The sequence below is a fragment of the Bombus impatiens genome, unplaced genomic scaffold, assembly GCF_000188095.3.
Source record: "Bombus impatiens unplaced genomic scaffold, BIMP_2.2 scf_0899, whole genome shotgun sequence".
NCBI lineage: Eukaryota > Metazoa > Arthropoda > Insecta > Hymenoptera > Apidae > Bombus > Bombus impatiens.
The window spans coordinates 1,219,040-1,238,875 of record NT_177318.1 but is presented as its reverse complement, the minus strand read 5'-3'; the positions used below and the strand labels follow the sequence as shown (position 1 = coordinate 1,238,875).

Here is a 19,836-nt window from a genome sequence, read left to right as displayed (position 1 = left end):
GTGATCGGTCGTGATTTTTCATAACTCGCATATATTTCAGTCCCCCATAATACTTCGTTGATCATAAGTTCGATTAAATATACGTATACGTGAAAATTCCAAGTAACTAGCATCACGATATGCAAATTTCTAGGGTGATTAAGAGTGCGTGATATAAGCGAGCACTGTAATAAGTGACGGAGCATGCCGTTCCGCGTAAATACGAAAATGTTATCACGGAGGACCGATATGCGTTTTAACGAACTCGGATTCCTTCAGTGCCGTCCGTTTCACCGTTACGCTGCCATCGAGACAACCGGTTCCACGGTGTTCTTATCACTGCCCGAACCAAGAGACACTTATCTCAAACGTCTTTATCGTAGCCCGCGCAGCGGTTCGTCAGCAATTTATTCGGTTTTCGCGAAAAAAAAAGAAAGAAAAAAATAGCGGCCAAGTCACGCGAGCCGTCACTGCGTGTATCTACCGTACATCTGTTGATTATAATAACGATGTAAAGGCGATTCGAGCATGAAATTAGCCGTATCGATGAACATCGACGGGACGAAAATAACATTCGGGACTCGAAAGTTCCATAGTGACTGCGATTAAAGCGTTAACATTTTTGTTTTCCTCGAACGCTGATTTAAAGACGAGTGTCCATTACGCACCGTAATTTCTTAAAGACCGTGTAATTTTCATGGAATGTACGGTTTGGGGAATGTGTAGAATAATTTGTTTTGTATTTTTGTAGTTATTAATGTAATTGCGGGTAGTAATATTGGTTTGCAAAGATGCGCATCTTTGCAAGAGTTACGCTTAATTACCAGTTTGTAGGTTCGAGTAAACTGTTCTCTCCTGGTAATGCGGTTTTTTTTTTTAATGTAGTCGCGTTCAAAATTCATCGTACGACTTCAAAGAACTTTAAATCAAATCTAAATGTAAGAAGATCGCGTACATTTAATTAAACTGACAAATTTTCATTCCAATTTATTTGTAAAGATATATGAAAATAAATGAGAACGTTGAATTTTAGTTAGCTATATGTTTCACGGTACATACATCATCGAAGAATTTAAATTGCTGTATGTACTCTTTACGCCAAACCGGTGAAACGTCTTTAAAATAAATCCTCCATAACGCTCGTGCTTTTATTTCAAATTTATTTTTCGACCAGCAGTCCGCGTACAATTGCACTGATCGGATCAGTGTCCGACTATCCTACTCTACTTACAACCAATATCCTATTCTTTCGTGTTATAAATGAATTAAGTAGAAACATGCCGACACAGATATGTCATTAATTACGAAATCATGAAAGTTCATCCGATTTATAAACAGATCTTGAAAATAATTTATCGAATACGAACCAGTTGAGATGAAATGTCGAATGCTCGGACTGCAAAACGATTAATATTACAATCCACATAGAATAACGAATATTCTGATAATATCTCTAATATTCTCCCCTTCTAAAAGACAATAAAAAAAAAAACACCTCCCCATGCTCGCACATTTACCTTCGAATTAACCTGATCTTGTCGTTCATCTCCCTTTCAACCGGACTGGTTTTCGCACGAACGATCGTCGTTAATTCGACTAGTCCGATCGATTCTGTTCTATTGCTCGTCACCCGTATAGCGAAACCATATTTTCTGCGACTTAATAACCACGATCACCAGGCGACACTTACGGTCTCAGATACGGGAAGTTCGGTCGCGGTGGATTCGCGCGTTGAGCAAGATCTACGGCGTTTAGCAGTCGGTGCAGCAGCCCCGATAACCGTAAATATCGTCCTTAGTGGCGCGATAAGTTCAGATTTCGCATTAACGTCGGCGATGCGAACCTGGTCTCTTGGCAAAGAGAGAAACGTTTGCACGAGGCTCTTCGCTGCATAATGACCGCGTGTCTCCGCTCCTTAAAGGTGGGTGATCGCTGACCAAACAAACTACGTATACCTGTATCGTATATATACACGGTATCTTTTTGGTACGTGTAAAGTACAGCAGAGGTGTATTTGGTGCATTAAAATAAGAAAAAACTCATGCAAACATATATCATATTTGGAAGAACATAATTTTCTAGTTACAGCTTATTTTATGCTGCAATCGTCTTCCTAATTTTTTGACGCGAAGACACGTCATGCAGATTCCATTTCTTCACCAGCTCGCTCTTCAGGCTCAAACTTATTCGATTATTATTAGGCTGCGGATGTTTATGCAAACTCATATTTTTATAAACATAGCTAAAGGAACAGAACGCAAGCGGAGACACGTTTCATATATTAAATACTACAGCGAGGACTATATTTGTATATGCTATACTTGGTATGTATTATACGGTTTTCCATATTACGTGCATTATTGCATCTTTTAATTTCTCATAGATGTATGAAAATCCGCAGTTATTAATTATTACATATGGGAATATTGAAAATCTGTAATTCGCAAATCACCGATTGATAGTGTCGACATAAACAATTTGTTAATATCTTGATCAAAGTTGCTTATACATCCATGTAACTTGTTCAGAGAAATTGGACAATCTATAATAAGACGTATTCGTGGTTATATCGAAACTGGAGATAGTCGCTTCGATTAGTTTCTCTAAAGGTAAGTAAGCAGCTTTTTTCACATAAAACAAAGTGCGATTCGAAAGCAAGTGGGATATATACGAACCTTTTTTCTCATTTTGCTCCGCTGAATTCATCCTTTCTCTTTTTCTCTTATACAACGAGATACCCTGTACATATTTACATATGTACTTACGATTATTTCAGACTTTGTGCCAGGAAGTTTGTCGAGAATCTTTTTAACCTGGCTATGAGATATCGTTGTTGTAATGTTGATTGGGACGTGCGTGATGATCGCGAGCTGCGATTGTATGCTGGTTTAATTGCCGGCTTTATCGAGGTCGGAAGACTAATGGGGTGTTAAATTGATCCTTGGAAGGTAGTAATTAAGGGAACATTTTTCACAGGTTCGATATCGGTGTTGTGTAATTTAGCTGTAATCGGTCATATGGTACGGAGAATTACATACGTTATGCGTGTTATGCCCGTGGCGGGATAATTAATACGAAGATATAAAAAAATAACGTCCTACTATACTTGTTTTATGTTTATACTCATTCTGTGTTACTCCGATACGTAGCATTACATCGTAGGTAGGGTACGATAAAACGAACGATACTGCAACGAATAAATTGTTACGACGAATGGTTTTTATTGATAAAATCGTAGAATGCTATATAACGCTATAGAATGCAATATAATTAACGAGAAATTGTCTTTTCTTGTTATGTTAGATTGCTTATGCTTTCCAAATTTACATGTACGATATATTAAAATTCAATTTTTCATTTTGTCTACTACGTTTATCCTATTCAAAGTGAAATAGTAACTTTTCATTGAAACGTTGGCTTGAAACGGATTGCTTCTATCTAAATACACATACGTAAGTACATGTATGTATGTAGCTACGTATATTTGAAAAAATGTTATAACAGACAAGTTCCACATAGAACCGATTACGGTTCGGCCACTATGTATACGCCACCGTATTGCCTCGATTTCCTCTGATTTAAAGACCGACTGATATCGCAAATCGATACCCGTTATGCATCTTCCAATATATATTTTTTCCTCGGCAACAACAACAACGAGAGAGGGAAAGAGCGCAACTCTCCTTCGAATCCCATTTACACGTAACAATCGCTGGCACTCCACATTTCGCGGTCTTATCCCTGTTCAAATCCAAACAGACTCAATTTCCAAGTTTCTCCTCCGACGTGCTAAATAACGAAACTTCATCGTTTGCGCGCAAAACGTTCCTCGTATTTATGCTTGGAATATTTTAAAGTTCGTCGTGTGGCTAAAGTAAAATCCTCGTCGTGGACCGCGAAAGCCAGTCCGGCAACATCGTATTTCGCGAATACACGCAGGCTCCATGCTCGAGATAATTTCGATCGGCGCGGCGTATCGGTTGATATATTAATGATACCGCGTGATAGCGTTCAACATTGTGGTAAACCAGTTCGCTAGTCGGCGAGGAGTGCTTGTTAAATATAACCGGATACGTACGGCATCGTTTATATACAGGTTGCCTGCTTCTGCTTAAAATTCTAAACCGTCGAACGTATTTCCCCGATGATCTTTTATATGAACGAACGGAATCGTTGAAAAGAAACTGATAAGAGGAATGAAAAATTGCCAGTTCGGCTCGGTCATAGTCTGTAAGTCGAGATTAAGTCGAGTGTCTATCGGTTGACAGCGGACACAAAATTTTTCTTATGAATATCGATTATTAATCTATTTACTACGTTCTATTCATATTTTCAAATTACTTTTTCAATTTATACGCTACATTTGTTATGTAAAATAATACAGGGATTTTTGTTAGATTATCTCTAAAAGCGTGAGAAGATACAGTTTGTAAAATAATTTCGGCACTAGAATGACACTATGACTGTATGTAGCGGAAATTAATTTGAGTATTAATTGGTTCGAAAACAGAAATTTTTCGTCTAAATGTAACGTATTAAATGTGGGATATCAAAAGAAGATAATGTTGGAAATTTCGTTGCATTAGCTTGGAAAGAATGGGAAGATAAAGATTACAAAACAGTGTCAATAGCGAAATAAAACTGTAACTAACAATAAGTATAGAAGGTACACCCACTCTTTTAGTAGATCAACGTATGTACTTATAATATACATGCACATTCTGCGAGAAGTAATGAAAATACTGTGGTTACACATACGAGAGGTGATTACACAACGAGGCGGGATTTACGCTTTATTTACTATAACCCGAAGATATAGATGTGTCATAAGGCTACCGATTCTCGTAAATAATACAAGCTACGAGCTTAAAGGCCGATCGCTACGATCGAATCCTTCATTAATTTTCAGGCCGAGCCAGACCGCCGGCACAATGTGACGAATTTAACGACATTCCGTGGCCAAACAGATTTACACATAATTCCTTTGTCAGTGAACGTGCAATGACGACGATAACGGTGTAGGCTGTTGCGCATATGATACGCATGCCGTATAATATTATACCGTGGTTCAAACTGTATATTTGCATACACAATCTTCGATGTTACGTGTACGGTTTGAAATTTTGCTGCTTCGAATAATGAATCATTTCAGGCATAACCAAATTATGCATATCTCTTGCGATAGTTTTGTACTATTTTTCATAAGAAATTTCGTTCTTTTATAGTTCATTCTATAATTATTACTTTACTGATTCAACCTTGGGGGAACACATTGACTGAGATACACATACATTCATTGTAAAAAGAATATAAAAATGAATTAAACAGGTAAGGGTCGATCGAATACACAATAAACAAATTATAAATCCGAATTTTTTAATAGAAATATTTCATACAGATTTTCAATAAATCGGAAGAAAAGTTTTAATCGTAACAATGCTATTAAAATTACGAGATCAGATCGGTTTCTGTAATACGATAAAACTCCAACTTTTCTTTCCAATCCTTTATTTGTTGCTACAAATATTTACATTTGTTTTATAGTTTGTTTAATATAGAAGACTGTGCATCTCGGTAGTGTTAGCGACGGTCAGTAGGGAGGAGTTTTTGTTGTTTTAGTTAGAATGTGTGTGGTCTATTAATGGTGTATTAATGGCTGGAAGCGAGCAAGTCAGAATTCAATTTATCTGAACTTGTCGGGAGTCAAACAGTTCTTGTAATACGTGTTCGCCAATTCTCTCCACTACATAGTATTTTTCACTCGCGATAGAAGTTCAAGATCAAACAAGTAGATTTGATCGATATTAGTTGAGTTAATCGAGCAGTAACCGAGACAAATGAAGTCCGTACGTAGTAAAATTCTACTATATGCAGAAAAGTTTCGTTAAAACATTCTTCTTGTGGAATTTTATTTAAAATCATCAATTATTCATAAATCTATTGTTACCTTGATGTTGATAGCTTTAGTAGCTATCATGTGAGGTGCATAGGCTTTAAGTGGTAAACATTTGCAGCACTTAAACGGTGAATTTTTATTTATTTGCCGAAGTATTAATATATTTTTATTTATCGCAGTATATAGCCGGTGATTACGGTGTTGATGATTTTATTGAATATAAAGTAGATTGGGTAAAATATGGTAAACCTTCGTCAATTTTCTACTTCATTGGTCATTATTTCCAAGCGATTATACGCGTTTAATGTACCATAAAATAAATATACAGGGTGAATCACCACAAATTAACGCGTTAAAGAAATTTTTATCCTTGGAAATAGTAAAAAATACTTGTGTCGAACGTGTTTATTTCTCCGCGAAATAAAATAATTAGATGCTTGGGAATAATTTTTGTTTTTTAGCACTTTTTCGAATCTCAAGGTTCTCGTCTTGGTTATTTTCTTGTCTAGAAACGGAATGCGTCATTTTCCTTCGAGCAGCTCCATTTTAATCGATGCACGTGGAAATTCATCGCTAGGATACTAGGATTACCTTGAAGCTATTTAGTTATTTAAAAGAGTAAATTATAATGATTCACCTAACGCACGACATAACATAATTATCCAATTAAGAAAGCATGCAACAGGAAGTTACTACGTTTATTTTTATATCTTTTCTTTATTTATTTCCTTTAACTAATTAAATGAAACAGTTTATCATATTAGCTGTATTAATTAATATAATATATAAATATATAGAATTAAAATCCTTTTTTCCGTCTTTAAAACCTAATGAAATCGTTTAAAAACTAATTTCAATATATTACACGGTAGTAATTTTGATATTCACTAAATAGTTTACTTTTTGCTCAATGTGTAGTATCTTTTCTGCAATAACTGTCTGGTTTGTTGATAGCATACTTTCTTATTACCTCAATGTACATAGTACGTTTCAAGTTTTTCTGCTAAACGTACACAAGTATCCATTAAACTGAACGAAGATTAATAAAAAAAGAAGCTCTTAACGAGATAAATTTCAGAAGTAGTTTCTTATTGATGTCCAATATCGTTATTTTTATGTTTGTGAAACTTTCTTCTTTTTTTTAAATCGTAGAATGTACTGACCTCGTTTGACACGAAAAAATTTCGACTCTTTCCATAGCATTATACATATATATACATATCCTCACACGATATCTTAAAACACTTTTCATTTTCATAAAAATTAAGAATTTTATGTAAATTCTAAATTTCATGTATTTTCTAACGAAATTATTAATATACTTTGTCAGGACTTTGTATTTCCTTTATCGTACATAAAATATCTAATGTCAGATATTTTCTGCTGTTTCTTGATCTTACTTGGCTGTTTCTAATTCCGACAAACCGGTATGACAATCGTCTTAAAATCGTCGATCGAGCATGTAGATACTCCATTCCATTATCTCGTACGCACTTCGTTTCTTATTTTCCTAAGAAATCATCATCCCTCTTTATCTATTTATCACGACATAAACATCGAAAGCATCATCTGCCAAATTCACAGTCCTTACGCCCCTTACGCTTTGCTGTCTGTACGTGCATCGAAGAACTAGTCCGCCATCAGAAGAGAAGCATAAGAAGCCGAGAAACCTCTCATTAAAGAAAGTAGCTGTCTCCGAAAATGATGTCGAAACATCTGTGCCCGGGTGTAGCGAGCGGTAGCCGAAATTAAAGCACGCCAAAAAGTCTCCGGCTGTATCGCGGTGAATTTAATGTCGGAGCATCAAGCTGGCGCGAAAGTGTGCGCATAAAACAAAAGAGTTCGACCGCGAGGAACTTTTTCTGTCTGGCCATTAGCTGCCGGCTTAATTTCGGCCGTTGTTGCGCACACGTGTACCTATATACGGTTGCGGTGGAGTGTCGCCGTGAAGGGTGGTGCAGTGTGCAGAAAAAAGGAAACTCGGTATCGTTCGTGTTTATACCGCGCGGACATTGTAATTACAGGCAAACATCGCGTTTACCGTGCCGCGAATCGCGAGATTATTAAATGTCATTAAACACCGCGTCGACAGGCGGGTCTGGGCCGTGCGCATCTTCTCCCTCTTCCATTACGCGAGCGAAAAGAGATGGTACGAAGCGGCGGGGCTATAATTATTCGCCCGGACGCGGTATTATCCTAATTGTCTAAACCTTATGGCGTATTAATATCGAGCTTCTCGATCTTGGTAGGCGGCCACGACGCGGATTATTATTTTCGTATCGCAGCAGCTATTTCATTATACCGATCGTGGCGCACTTACCTCTCATTAACCTCGTAGCGGCCGCGCCGATGGAAAAACGAGCGTGACGACCGCTGCGGTGTTCGCGTCGCTTCGAGACAGTGTTTTAACCAGCGGGCTACAGAAAGAAGGAGGGAAACGGTACTGGTAATTGAATTTTGAATTACGATGTCCCGTCGATGTTTCAGTACAAGTATTAAAATTTAATATCTCGAGCGGAGTCGCACGAGTTCCGCGCACAGAGAAAGAGGAAATCGTCGGCAACGTAATGTTCACCTGTTAAACAAGCCGCGCCACCCCTTTCTGTCTTTCTCTGCGCTACGTACGGTTGATTTAAGAAACGTTGCATAGGCATTTCTGTATGCAACCGGAGCTTGTAATTATTGCCGGTTTATACGAGCATTCGGTCGAAATGAAACGTATCCTGAGTCGTAAAATGCTATGTGTAAAGTGGTTTCAGTAAATTTCGAGTTTTTTGCCTGATTGTTGAAATATTTACCTTCCCGGTGCAGTTAGAAGGATGTAAAATTCATTGGTTATATCCGTGTCTGGTTAATTTGATGGAAAATATAATGCAAGGTATATTGCACTGGAGAAAACGATCGTCACATTGCCAATTTTTACTATAGTCTCGTATGAATAACGTGCCCATTTAATAAGCCCGCGGAACTTTACTTGTGTTTACTTAGTTGGCGCAATAAAATCGTTCACTGTAACTTGACGAATTTATTGAGCAGATCAGTACTGAGCCGTGTAGCTGGACGTTTTTCTTCTTTTTCTTCTTTTTGGTAGGAAATTCCGCGATCTTTTTCTTTTTGTTAATGAATCTGTGGTCTTTTCTGCTGTTTTCTTCTCATAGAGTTTCTGTGATCGAAGAAGGAGATCGAAACGGCAAAATAGTCGGTTGTTTTCGCGAAACTTGGAATCTTTGGTGCGATTATATTATAGTTGAGCGGAGAAAGGTGTTTTCGGACTGGGTTTAGAGTTCGTGGCTGTTATTTCAGACCGGGAACGCGTACTGTTTGTACGAAGGTAAAACCCGAAGAAGAAATAATCAACGCGATCGTGCTCTTTGTACGAAAACAATTGTTGTTTTCTATTTGAAACGGCTCGTTACGTTTTTAACGACCATGGTTTAAACTTCAGGAGAAAATTCTTCTCTCGGACGAACAATGGCTTGGCTATTAAACTAAGAACATAGTTCCTTCAAAATACGTATGGAGCTTCTACCTTTTTTCCAACGGAATGCAATTTTTTCGAATACATATTTATAAAAGTTAAGCGTGTTTTCGTGTATTCGTGTAAACGCATATTGTGTATTTCAAAAATAAGGATTTCAGATGCTGTTTTCTTTAGATTTACGTATTTTCTTCGGAGTTTTTACTATTAAACGTGTATATCAAATGTATCATACATTTTGCAATTTAAAATATCGAGCACTACGAAATACTATTACGTAATATTTTATATCGAATATTAATAAAAATTACTCAATCAAGAATACTAAATACTCAACTCCCTGTCCCATAATATCAGACTTATAATACGGGCCAAACAAAAAATACACGAATCTAGCTCATGATACGTACCGCAAATCGAAATTAACAAATAAGAATGATATTTATGGTTAAGTTATAGATTCAGAATATTAATAAATGCTTTTGCTCTAGCACATAATAACCGTTACCTCCTATCGAGCGTACTGTGACAAAAAATAAATCGCAAGGCAAGAAATTAACTCTAAACTCGTACTTCCATCTCAAATTATGTACGTTTAAAAAGTATTGTAACCAACGATCAATTTATTCTTTCAGATACTTAAAAAATTCCATACATAATTTATATAAAATAAATAACAGATTTATCAGGAATCGCAAAGATCAGACAAAACTTTTATTTCAGTTATTATTGATTATTACATGAAGAATAGTTCTGAGAAACACCATCAATTTATAAACCCTTCATCCTAAATTCCTTATTCTAGCTTCGAGGTGCAAATATCAAATATCCAGTGGTCGGTGATAAAAGAAAACGCTCGGCCAGTACCGTATTCTCCTTTAAAGGTAATTACGCAATTAACAGGCCAAACGGCTTCCCGTGGTGCAGGAATGACTGTACAAAAATCCTAACGGCATCGGAGCGTGGCCATTAACGAGCAGACCGATACTGCCCCGGCGCAATAAAAAAGTGAAACTCATTAAAATTAGACTCGGCTCGTTGCTGGCTAGATCGCGCTTAGGCTCGAACACCTATTTCGGTTTATCGTGTACGCGAGTGGCACGATCGCGAGCGCAGCTCTTTCCGGTAGGAACGCAGCCTCTATCTCGCGTCTAATCCGCGATGCGTTAGCGGACACGGAGTTTCCATTAGTAGCTCTCAGTCGTAAGTACAATAATACAAATGGCAGGTTCGCGCGGATGCCCATAAATTAACGATAAAAAAGCACGCGACTTTTCAGCCGTGACTTGTCTGCCTTTGAAGAGCTTTTCATTCGCGAGTCGCGTCCAACGATGCGAGTATCTTGTTCCTTTGTCTATCACTCGTACCATCATTTTGTAATGTCGTTTCATAGGTTTCGACCTGTATCCTTTTGCTTTAGATGAAAAGGAGACGTTGCTTTGCGTATAGTCATTTTTGATAGAGATGATACAGATGAATTTTTTATAAGATATATGGGGCTGTTGTCGATGACTATATGTATTTTATTTTTTTAGAAATTATTTTTATTTGAAAAAGGTGTAATAGAAATTGTTGAAAAAGGGACATGTCAAGATAAGAATTTGAAATATCATATGGAAGAGTCGGGAACAGATAACGCTAGATCTCTTGGTAATTTTCGATTAAATTTCTTCGATTAAAACAAGGTATAATACTCGAAACCTAGTAATTATAACATAAATTCTTTCTCCTTTTAAAATAGCTTACAAGTACAAAAATATATTCCATTTGTCTCGCAGAAACCATAATCTAAAATCGGCACCGCATTACAACCGCTTTCTACAAATAACCATCCATTAGCACATTCGCTGCCACTAAAATATGACAATCTTTCCCCAGGAGCTTCATATCTTTTCAGTAAAAATATTTTTACTTTGTGTAATAATATTTGTTTTAGCAACATTTCCCGCTATCTCCGTTGCTTTCCAACTAACTTTCTTAAAACGCATAAAACTAAAGACATGCTGATTGCGTCAACAGAATTAGATACTTTTAGTCGGACAACTACATTTTAAATAACTTAGTCGTCGACTATTAACTCCTCTACGTTCTTTCAATCATTTTAGACCCAATCGTGCTAACAAGCCTCTCAAATTTGAAGAAAGCCTAAAAGAATCGTTGTTGATGTTATCAACGATGGTGTGTTAAAATTTTTCTTCAAACGTTAAACCTGTTTTTACTTGTGAAAAGGAATAGAATTGTCACGTGAAAGAACCGTAGCGGGAATAACACGATAAACTCAAACGAATAATCAGACTGAAAATGTGGAAGAGCATAAAAATATCACGATACACGTTCGACTCCATAATGTTCGCAATTAATAATAATTCGTAATCCACGAAAAGAGCCGGTGCATGGAGGCAAGTTACCGTCGGTTGGCGAAACAAAGCGATAGAGGGTCCCGCAGGCCAAAGTTATTATTCGCGTATCGCGGAAATCGTTTCATTATCCGCTCGCGAAGCTGTAATCGCGCATTGTGTGCTAAATGCGCGTAACGTGGCCAGAGAACCCCCTGCGGAGACTTGGCTAGAGCCGATTCTGTTTGACTGGAGGTTGCTCGACAGAGCGGCGCCAACCGGTTGCCGCGGCAGCTGGCTTCCTTCCATCGATCTCAACGACCGAACTCCGACTACGAGAACCGATCGTGCCACGTCTGCGGGCGATGCTGAAGAACGCCGAACATCGGTTCGACGTGCACTGGCTTACGAAAGCCATTCGAATATTTGGCGTAGAAAATTTATACATTCATATTGCGCGTATTATACGAAACATTAAAAAATTTCATTAACTTTGTAACGAGATGCGACGATGTCGATATTGGTGTTGGTCAAATTCCAGACAAATTGAAAGATGTACATAAGTTGCAGTCTGGTATATTCATAAAGAATTTCTATAAATATTCGAACATATCACAGAAAATTATTAGACGAAGCTTACACGTATATATTATGTGTGTATATAAATCATTTTGAAATTTCATCAGCGCTGTAATGAGACACGACTGTTATGATTATATTGGTCAAATCTGAAACTAATTTCAAGATGTATATAGAAGTTTCAATCTGTATGTTCGTAAAAGGTTTCTATAAGCATTTGAACATCTATCATACAAAATTTCTGTGCATATATTCTGCGTGTCATATAAATCATTTTGAAATTTCATCAGTACTATAATGACACGACTGTCATGAGTATATTGGTAAAATTAGAAACAATCTGACTATAGAAGTTGCAAGATGCTAAAAGTATGTTTCACTAAAAATTAGTATACATAGCTATCCTAATATAATGGCTATCTCAAGAATGTAGTAAGTATTATATTTTGAGATTTATTAATAAAATCAATGATAGCTCTTAAATACTTTCGTGATCTATACGAAATACTCACACACACATATATATTGAATATCTTCCAATTCCTACGTATATTTTTAGATTTGTTTCAAACTTCATCAATAAGATCATTGTTGGTTATGTAAGTCTCGTAACAGCGTTAATGAATTTCAAAATGTTCGTATGACACACATAATATATTCATAAAAGATGTGTACAAGTGTTGGAATAGTTTTATGAGTCTGTGTATCGATAAATGCGTGTTGGAGTGGCGGCTTCTCGAGAAGCCTGACACGGACAGGCAACGAGCCACGGAACGTCGTCTGTGCTTCGTTCCTTGTTCTTTTTCTTTTTTTTTTCTTTTCTTTTTGTTTCTTTCTTCCGGTTGGTTCACTGTCGCTCGTGGCTGGTGTATCAAGATTGATTTATGCCGGTACATCTAGTGGGCGGTCATCGACAAAATGTTGTGGGACGTATTGTCGATGCTGTGTATGACTGGTATGATTTGTGTCGAGAATATAGTGGGTGAGATTGATCGTGAGTTGGTCTTGAATCGCTGAATGCGCGGCGGATAATATTTAGCAGCGAGTTTGCTATGGTTTGAGGGTGTTTGGTGTTGTAATGCAAGTGTGGGACGAGAGTTGGTGGAAGACGACTTGCGTGATTCTACGTCCTTAAACCTTCTGACGTGGATTGCTTTTTCGTACTTATCGATATTGTTTAAAGCGTCAAAATTTGTTTAATTAATAATTTAATTTAAAAGCCGTTTTATTGCGACCATAAGTATTATACATACTCTTTATTCGACAAATCTGACAGTTTCTCCTTTACTTAGCATTTTACATTTTAAAGCACTTATGATAAGAACGAAAGAACAGATTTGTATTAGGTTGTCCGAAAAGTTTCTTTCGTTTTATAAGGAAATAATAGACGCACAATGTTTTTTGTTTTATATTAGTTTATTGAATTATGCACGAACATAATGATAGAAATATAACGAAATAGATCATACCTAATTTAATAAAATAATAAAAAAAAAGAAATTGTTGTCCATCTATTATCACCTTATGAAACGAAAGAAACTTTTCGGACAACCTAATAGCAAAATAACTAGAAACTAAAAGCAGAGAAGAGCATCTAATTTATATTAAATATGCCAGTGTATATCCGTGGACTAAATAAGTTTTTGGTGACTTTATGGATTATGGATATTCAAAGTTACAACGCATAATTTTACTGTGAAATATTAATTATATTGAATCTGTAAACATTCATTAGCCACAGAAATAGGATTTAGTATATTCGTATTGCGTGAACGTATCGTATGTATGTATTCATTGGCCCAAGAAAATGGAATTAGTTTGCACATATAGGCGTGGTTGATGAGATTGGAATAGTTCATTTCAACGATATGTTCGTCAACAGTATGCTACATTTTTTATTATTGAGGTTGAGGTCGACTGATTGAAGAACGAGTGAATAAATCTGTAATGGAAAAGTATATTGAAATAACTAAAGGTATAAGTTTATGCTGATTCAGATCCTTACTCTCTTAGTGTTACTAGACAATGGAATCGATCGCTCATATATTTATATCAAAAGGACATTACCAAAAAAGTTAACCCTGTAGCATTAGCTAGAGGCTACAGAGAACATAAATAGAAATTTGTTTGTTAGTTCTTTTGCTCCTAGACCTTGCAAACCAAAACATAATGTATATTCAAGGGTACAATGATATGCACCTCTCCTTATTTAGAATATTTCTGAATAATAGCAGTCTGCAGGTCATGTATGTACATAAATAAAGATGTAGAGTTTTTCTTGAAGTAGTTACTTCAACATTTATGATGGAAAAAATTAAGCCTACCGAGAGAATATGAAACGAATGTTCGCTGAAAGTTGCTACTTACAGATTTATATCGTAGATCAATGAAACTGGTGATATAAAACGAGTATCTCCAAGAGCTGAAATTCAAATGCATTCTAGGGAAAATAACCGTGCCGATGAAGTGTGGAATTCAAGGAATGCAATAAGAATCGAAAGCAACTGATCATAAATCACTGTTTCGTACGAACGTGTAATCTGCTAGAACTTCAACGAGATTACACAGGGGGCTAATAAATGACGACTTAAAAAACACTCGATTTGTTTCCTTAATTTAAGTTAGAAATCAGAAAATTGCAAGAAATTCCTGTTAAATTTATTTTAGAAAGTTCTCTATCATTGAGCACAGAAAAATTACGAACTATGGAGACAAAAACTTCGCATCTTTAAATGGAAATAATAAGAACAACTGATCTGATAACTGTACTGGCAATCCATTAACAGCTAGCATATTAGAAAGAGGGTAAGATTATTTACTATGAATATAATAAATCAAATACTGCAATGTAAAATGTAAAATACATATTGTTCCAGGTTGGCCATTAAACACAGTAGCCAAAGAGAAATATCCAGAGATTCGTAATAAAACAATATTAGATTAAAAAGTATATCAATCTTCAATCATCAGTTGGCACGTACTAATCTATACTATCTAAAATATATTCAATCTTAGTTGGAACATTCTATTCCATCTAATACCATCGTCCGGATATCGTTTATCTTGATACTCTTAATGTTACAAAACTAAATGAGAAACCGAATGAACGCTGGTAACCTGTAAAAGATTGAAAGAATTCATTCTTAAAAAAAAAAAAAATACAAATTATAACGTTACTTAGATTATAATAAAACGTCGTAAAGAATTGTAATTGATTTCACAAAGATAGCTCTCGCATATTTCTTATATTTTACTGCGAAACTTTCGAACAGATATTTTGTATCGAATTCAATTGTGAATTAAAAGTATACGAAACCACCGTTCGATCGGCGAAGAACGACTAGCAATATCGAATTTGATTTGGTACACAAAGCGTACAAGTACCCATAGAAATCCATCAAATGTAAAATCAGCTGGTTGCATCATGCCGCCTCCGCCGCTGGTGCATCAGGAGGAAAAAATTCTTTTAAAACTAGTCATAGCGCATACATATCCCGCAGAAACGATCGTGTGTTCGATGTGTAGAAGATATCGATGATGCAACGATGCATTTCCAAGGTATCTCAACCGAGGACGCCATTACTGTAAAATCGAAAATACCCGGTTCGTCGTAAAATTCAAATAAGCGTACCCGGTCGAAAGTGGTTCGGTTGCGTGGTAAAACGTAGCATTTATTTCGATAAAATCGCGAAACGAGCGACCGGAAACCATCGGGTGTTAATAACCTTGGCCTGTGAAATCGAGCTGCTGAAAAATTTACTTGCAACGTGTGTTTGTTACAAAGATAGAGTTTAACGCTTCGAGCGTGCCAGCTAGAAATAAGCTGCGATCCAAGTTCCACGGGAATGGTTTAATATCAATCTATTCTTGACTACAATACCTTTTTTCATGAGACACTTGCTACGTGCTTGGTGTTTCTAGTCAGCTGGTTTGGAATTTGTAATATAGGGTAGTGATCTTCTTTTCTTTTTCTTGTTTTTTCTTGTTCTCAATTAATTAGGTACAGTCGTATCATTCGCTATAGCGACGACTCACATGCACATTGGCGACTCACAATCAGTCGAAATCATCGGTTGAATTTCTATATTTGGAAGGGGGTGGTATGTTTCAGATTACTAAAAACTTTAGCAATTGTAGGATTTTGTATAGATTTTTATAATTAGGGGAAAAATGAATATTAAAGTGTAATCTAGCAGTGGAAAATTCGTTATAATGTAAAATGAGATACGGCCCATGGTTTTCTATTAAGAAATGGATTAAAATTAAATTAAATCGCCTTTAGAGGGAATTTGGAGATCTATTTTCATAAAAATTATCTTTCATAGTTAGCGACACATGAGAGAAGTAAATCAGGATATTAATAAGTAGATAATAAGCAACAATGTTTGAAATTATAATATCATAGCAGACGTAGAAATAATATATTAAAAATATATAAACAGTAGGAACACACAGTGTTCAATAATCATGCAACAATTGTAAAATGCAATGTCTAATCCCTTATTTTCCTTATTATTGACGTAGAGTGATCAATATCCATCTTGTTTAAACGTTTTGAAAATGCATAATGTATCAACGTAGCAATAAATCAAGACCTGTCGGTTTACGTATATCGAAGAGATTATATTCAGAAAATTTATGGCTAGGTATTAAAGGTAATTTACTGCATTTAGTCAGTAACTTTTCTTACACGATTATTCTTGGAATAGATGTTAAAATGTATTAGGATATTGTTGGTATCTTGCATATTATTATTATAGAAAAATGACATACCATGCTAAACGAAAGGTGAAATAATAATATATGAAAATGACTAACAAGATATTACGTTTAATCTGTAAAAAAATCTTATACCGTTACGTATTGTACATACTTTGATTCGCTAACGGTTCATACTACTGTGTCCGTGTATAATTTGCTCAATCTACTAGCCAACGTTAGGTTAGAGGAGCAAGCTGGATGAAATGAATTATACTTCTCGTCTCCTTTTTATGTAAAATTTCAATTATAAAGTAACTTTTTGTAAATAAATTATTTGCACATTTCAATCTATAGAAAATACGCTTCATATAATTCTTTGTCTACTGTATTACTTTACAAAATAAGAAATTCTAATAGTTCTTTATGTTACATAATCATAATGTGAAACACTCTGAAAAATAAAAACTCTTCATACCAAAAAAGAAATCTTCCTGAATAACAAAAGGACAGAATTCCTGACTAACGCTTTTTACTAGAAAATATTTCTAGATAGCTAATGATTCTAGCCAACAATGGCTAAAATTTTCCAATAAGTTAATACTATGCTATATGCGACGAAACGAATGGATTAGTTTCCACATTATAGCAGACAATGCCTGTCAGATAATCCTTTTCATTTCCAAATCGTTCGATTCTACGCCTTTCGCTCAAGCATGAACGTTGTCCAGCCCTATTTCGCGGCTATAAAGTCTAGATAACCACGACACGCATGATTTCTTACCTAATTCACGAAAACGAATAGGAGAAGCATGAAAACGCCTCGCGTAGCCAGTGTGTTCACCTCGGTTGTTTCAAGGATCATCCCTCTGGCCATCGACAATCACTTACTCGACAATTATACTTGCATCGAAGGAATAACGTTTACGCCTCGATACGATGTAACGATAGTAGACGATACACGACCCCTTAAGCAGTTTTGCTGGCGAATAAAGTTCCTTGTGTGGTTTCTCCATCGTAGTTATAGAACGGGGAGAGAATTTCAAGGAGGCAATTAAAAAACGAATCGATGAATCCAACACGAGTCTTCTTTTTTATTACGTTTGTTAGATATGAAACGATATAGTGCAATAAAACGAAGCTGTTCTATTTGAAAATAAGAGTTTGAAAAATAGAAAGTTTGAGGTAAACGATTAATAATTATTCAGCCATTTAGCAACAGTACAAAAAGCAGATAATTATCTACTAATGATATATAATATATATATAATAATAATATTCTTTCAATTACAACGAATTCTAACAAAATATCATTCTAACGATATATAAATTACTGTAATAATATAAAATATTAAAATTTGTACGTCGACGCTATCACGGAGCATAACGAAGAAAGAAGAAAGAAGATGACGGAAACAGATACGTAGCAGACGAGATAAGAAACGAGGAAAGGAGAAAGAAAAGTAACGCATAGCAAGCAGCGATGCGACGATAGCTCAGCTACGTGGCCGTAAATCGCTCAGATCGTTGAATTAATCGATTGGTAAATAGCAGTTTGATTGCATGACACGTTTGTTAATGAATTCACATAATTCCTGACCGCGATCTCCGCAAGCTTTTCAGCTTTCGTCTTGGCTCTCTTTTTCCGTTGGAAAGTGACATACGATCAACGCGGTTCTTTCTTTACTCTGTTCGTACGGCCCGCGTTCCGAGCGAGCATCTAAACGATATCCGGTGACCCGGCGTTCGTTTCTTGCCGTACGCCACGCCGACCGAACGTTCTTCAAGATTTATGGAACGACCGAGCGCAGTGACGGATGTTTTGCTGGACGAACGGCGAAAATATCCTGCGAGACGATTCTTCCAGTACTTATGGGACAAAACAGACATCTTTCGATAGGAAGTCGAACTCTCACGTGAAATATAGGGATAGAATGCGATCCCCTACGTTTAAGAGTATCTCTACATACATTTTATAATATGAAATAATGATCGAAGAGAGAGAATAAGTAAAATTGTATAACGATCAGCTGGATTTATCGTACATCTAACAACTGTTGTGTTCGTATTTGATAATATGAGAAATACCTAAGAAAATACATATGGATCGACAACATTGTTTGTTGTGTCAGTGTTATATGACAATATGGTATAAAGGAATGTTAAATTTCTGAATTCGCACTTTCACTTTCCAAGTTTTACATGTTGTGGTGTGAAAAAACCAGAAGATCAAATACCTTAGAATTTATAGAAATAATATAGTACATTAATACTATATTATAACTACATAAAGCAACTTTATAGATGAAATAAAAGAAGAAGATAAATAAAACTGTAATGAAGAGGATTTAAAATGATCATATGTATTAATAAAAAATATATTTATATATATAGATAGTTCTTTATACTTCCAAGAACGTAGTCAAGTCGAATGAATTTCGAATCCTCAAAACAATGGACGAAGAACAATCGCTAATTGAAGAGCACTCTATTCACAAATCTTTGTAACCGCAAAGTCAACGGTTTCCCTTGTCCCGGGTCGTTAAACTTTTGAAAATTGGCGGCAAGTCTCGAAATCTGAAACAATCAAGACACGGCCTCGAACGAAAGGATTTCATTTCCAATCGTTTCTGCGGCATTGCGTAACCTTGACGAATCGTCCGGAGAGTATGTTTCAGTCTATGGAGCCGGCGCGGCGTAAAACGAAGGGACACAAAGAGCTCCCTTTCACGTTTTTCGCGTTGGCGACTCGCGCTAATTGGCTTCCACGGAACACGTAATGAAACGTAAATATTTTCCGTCAGTCTGCCCTGTCTGTTCCTGTCCCCCAATTTTCCCTTCTCTCTCTCCTTCTCCCTCCCCCCCCCCCT

General features: G+C 36.2%; 1 protein-coding gene and 1 long non-coding RNA gene across 4 annotated transcripts in view; both read left to right on the top strand.

The window, feature by feature from the left end:
* The window catches only part of LOC100742801 (UPF0489 protein C5orf22 homolog), a 432,798-nt gene that overhangs the window by 30,144 nt on the left and 382,818 nt on the right, over positions 1 to 19,836 (top strand). The window lies entirely within an intron of this gene.
* Positions 12,951 to 17,347, top strand: LOC112213654. Of its 3 annotated transcripts, none has more exons than XR_004462573.1 (3): positions 12,951 to 13,158; positions 14,282 to 15,073; positions 15,145 to 17,347. It is a non-coding gene; the product is annotated as an uncharacterized LOC112213654 (long non-coding RNA). The 3 variants fall into 3 exon arrangements; XR_002947542.2 differs by lacking the exon at positions 12,951 to 13,158 and having other exon boundaries at positions 13,761 to 14,623; positions 14,713 to 15,073; XR_004462572.1 differs by lacking the exon at positions 12,951 to 13,158 and having other exon boundaries at positions 13,759 to 15,073.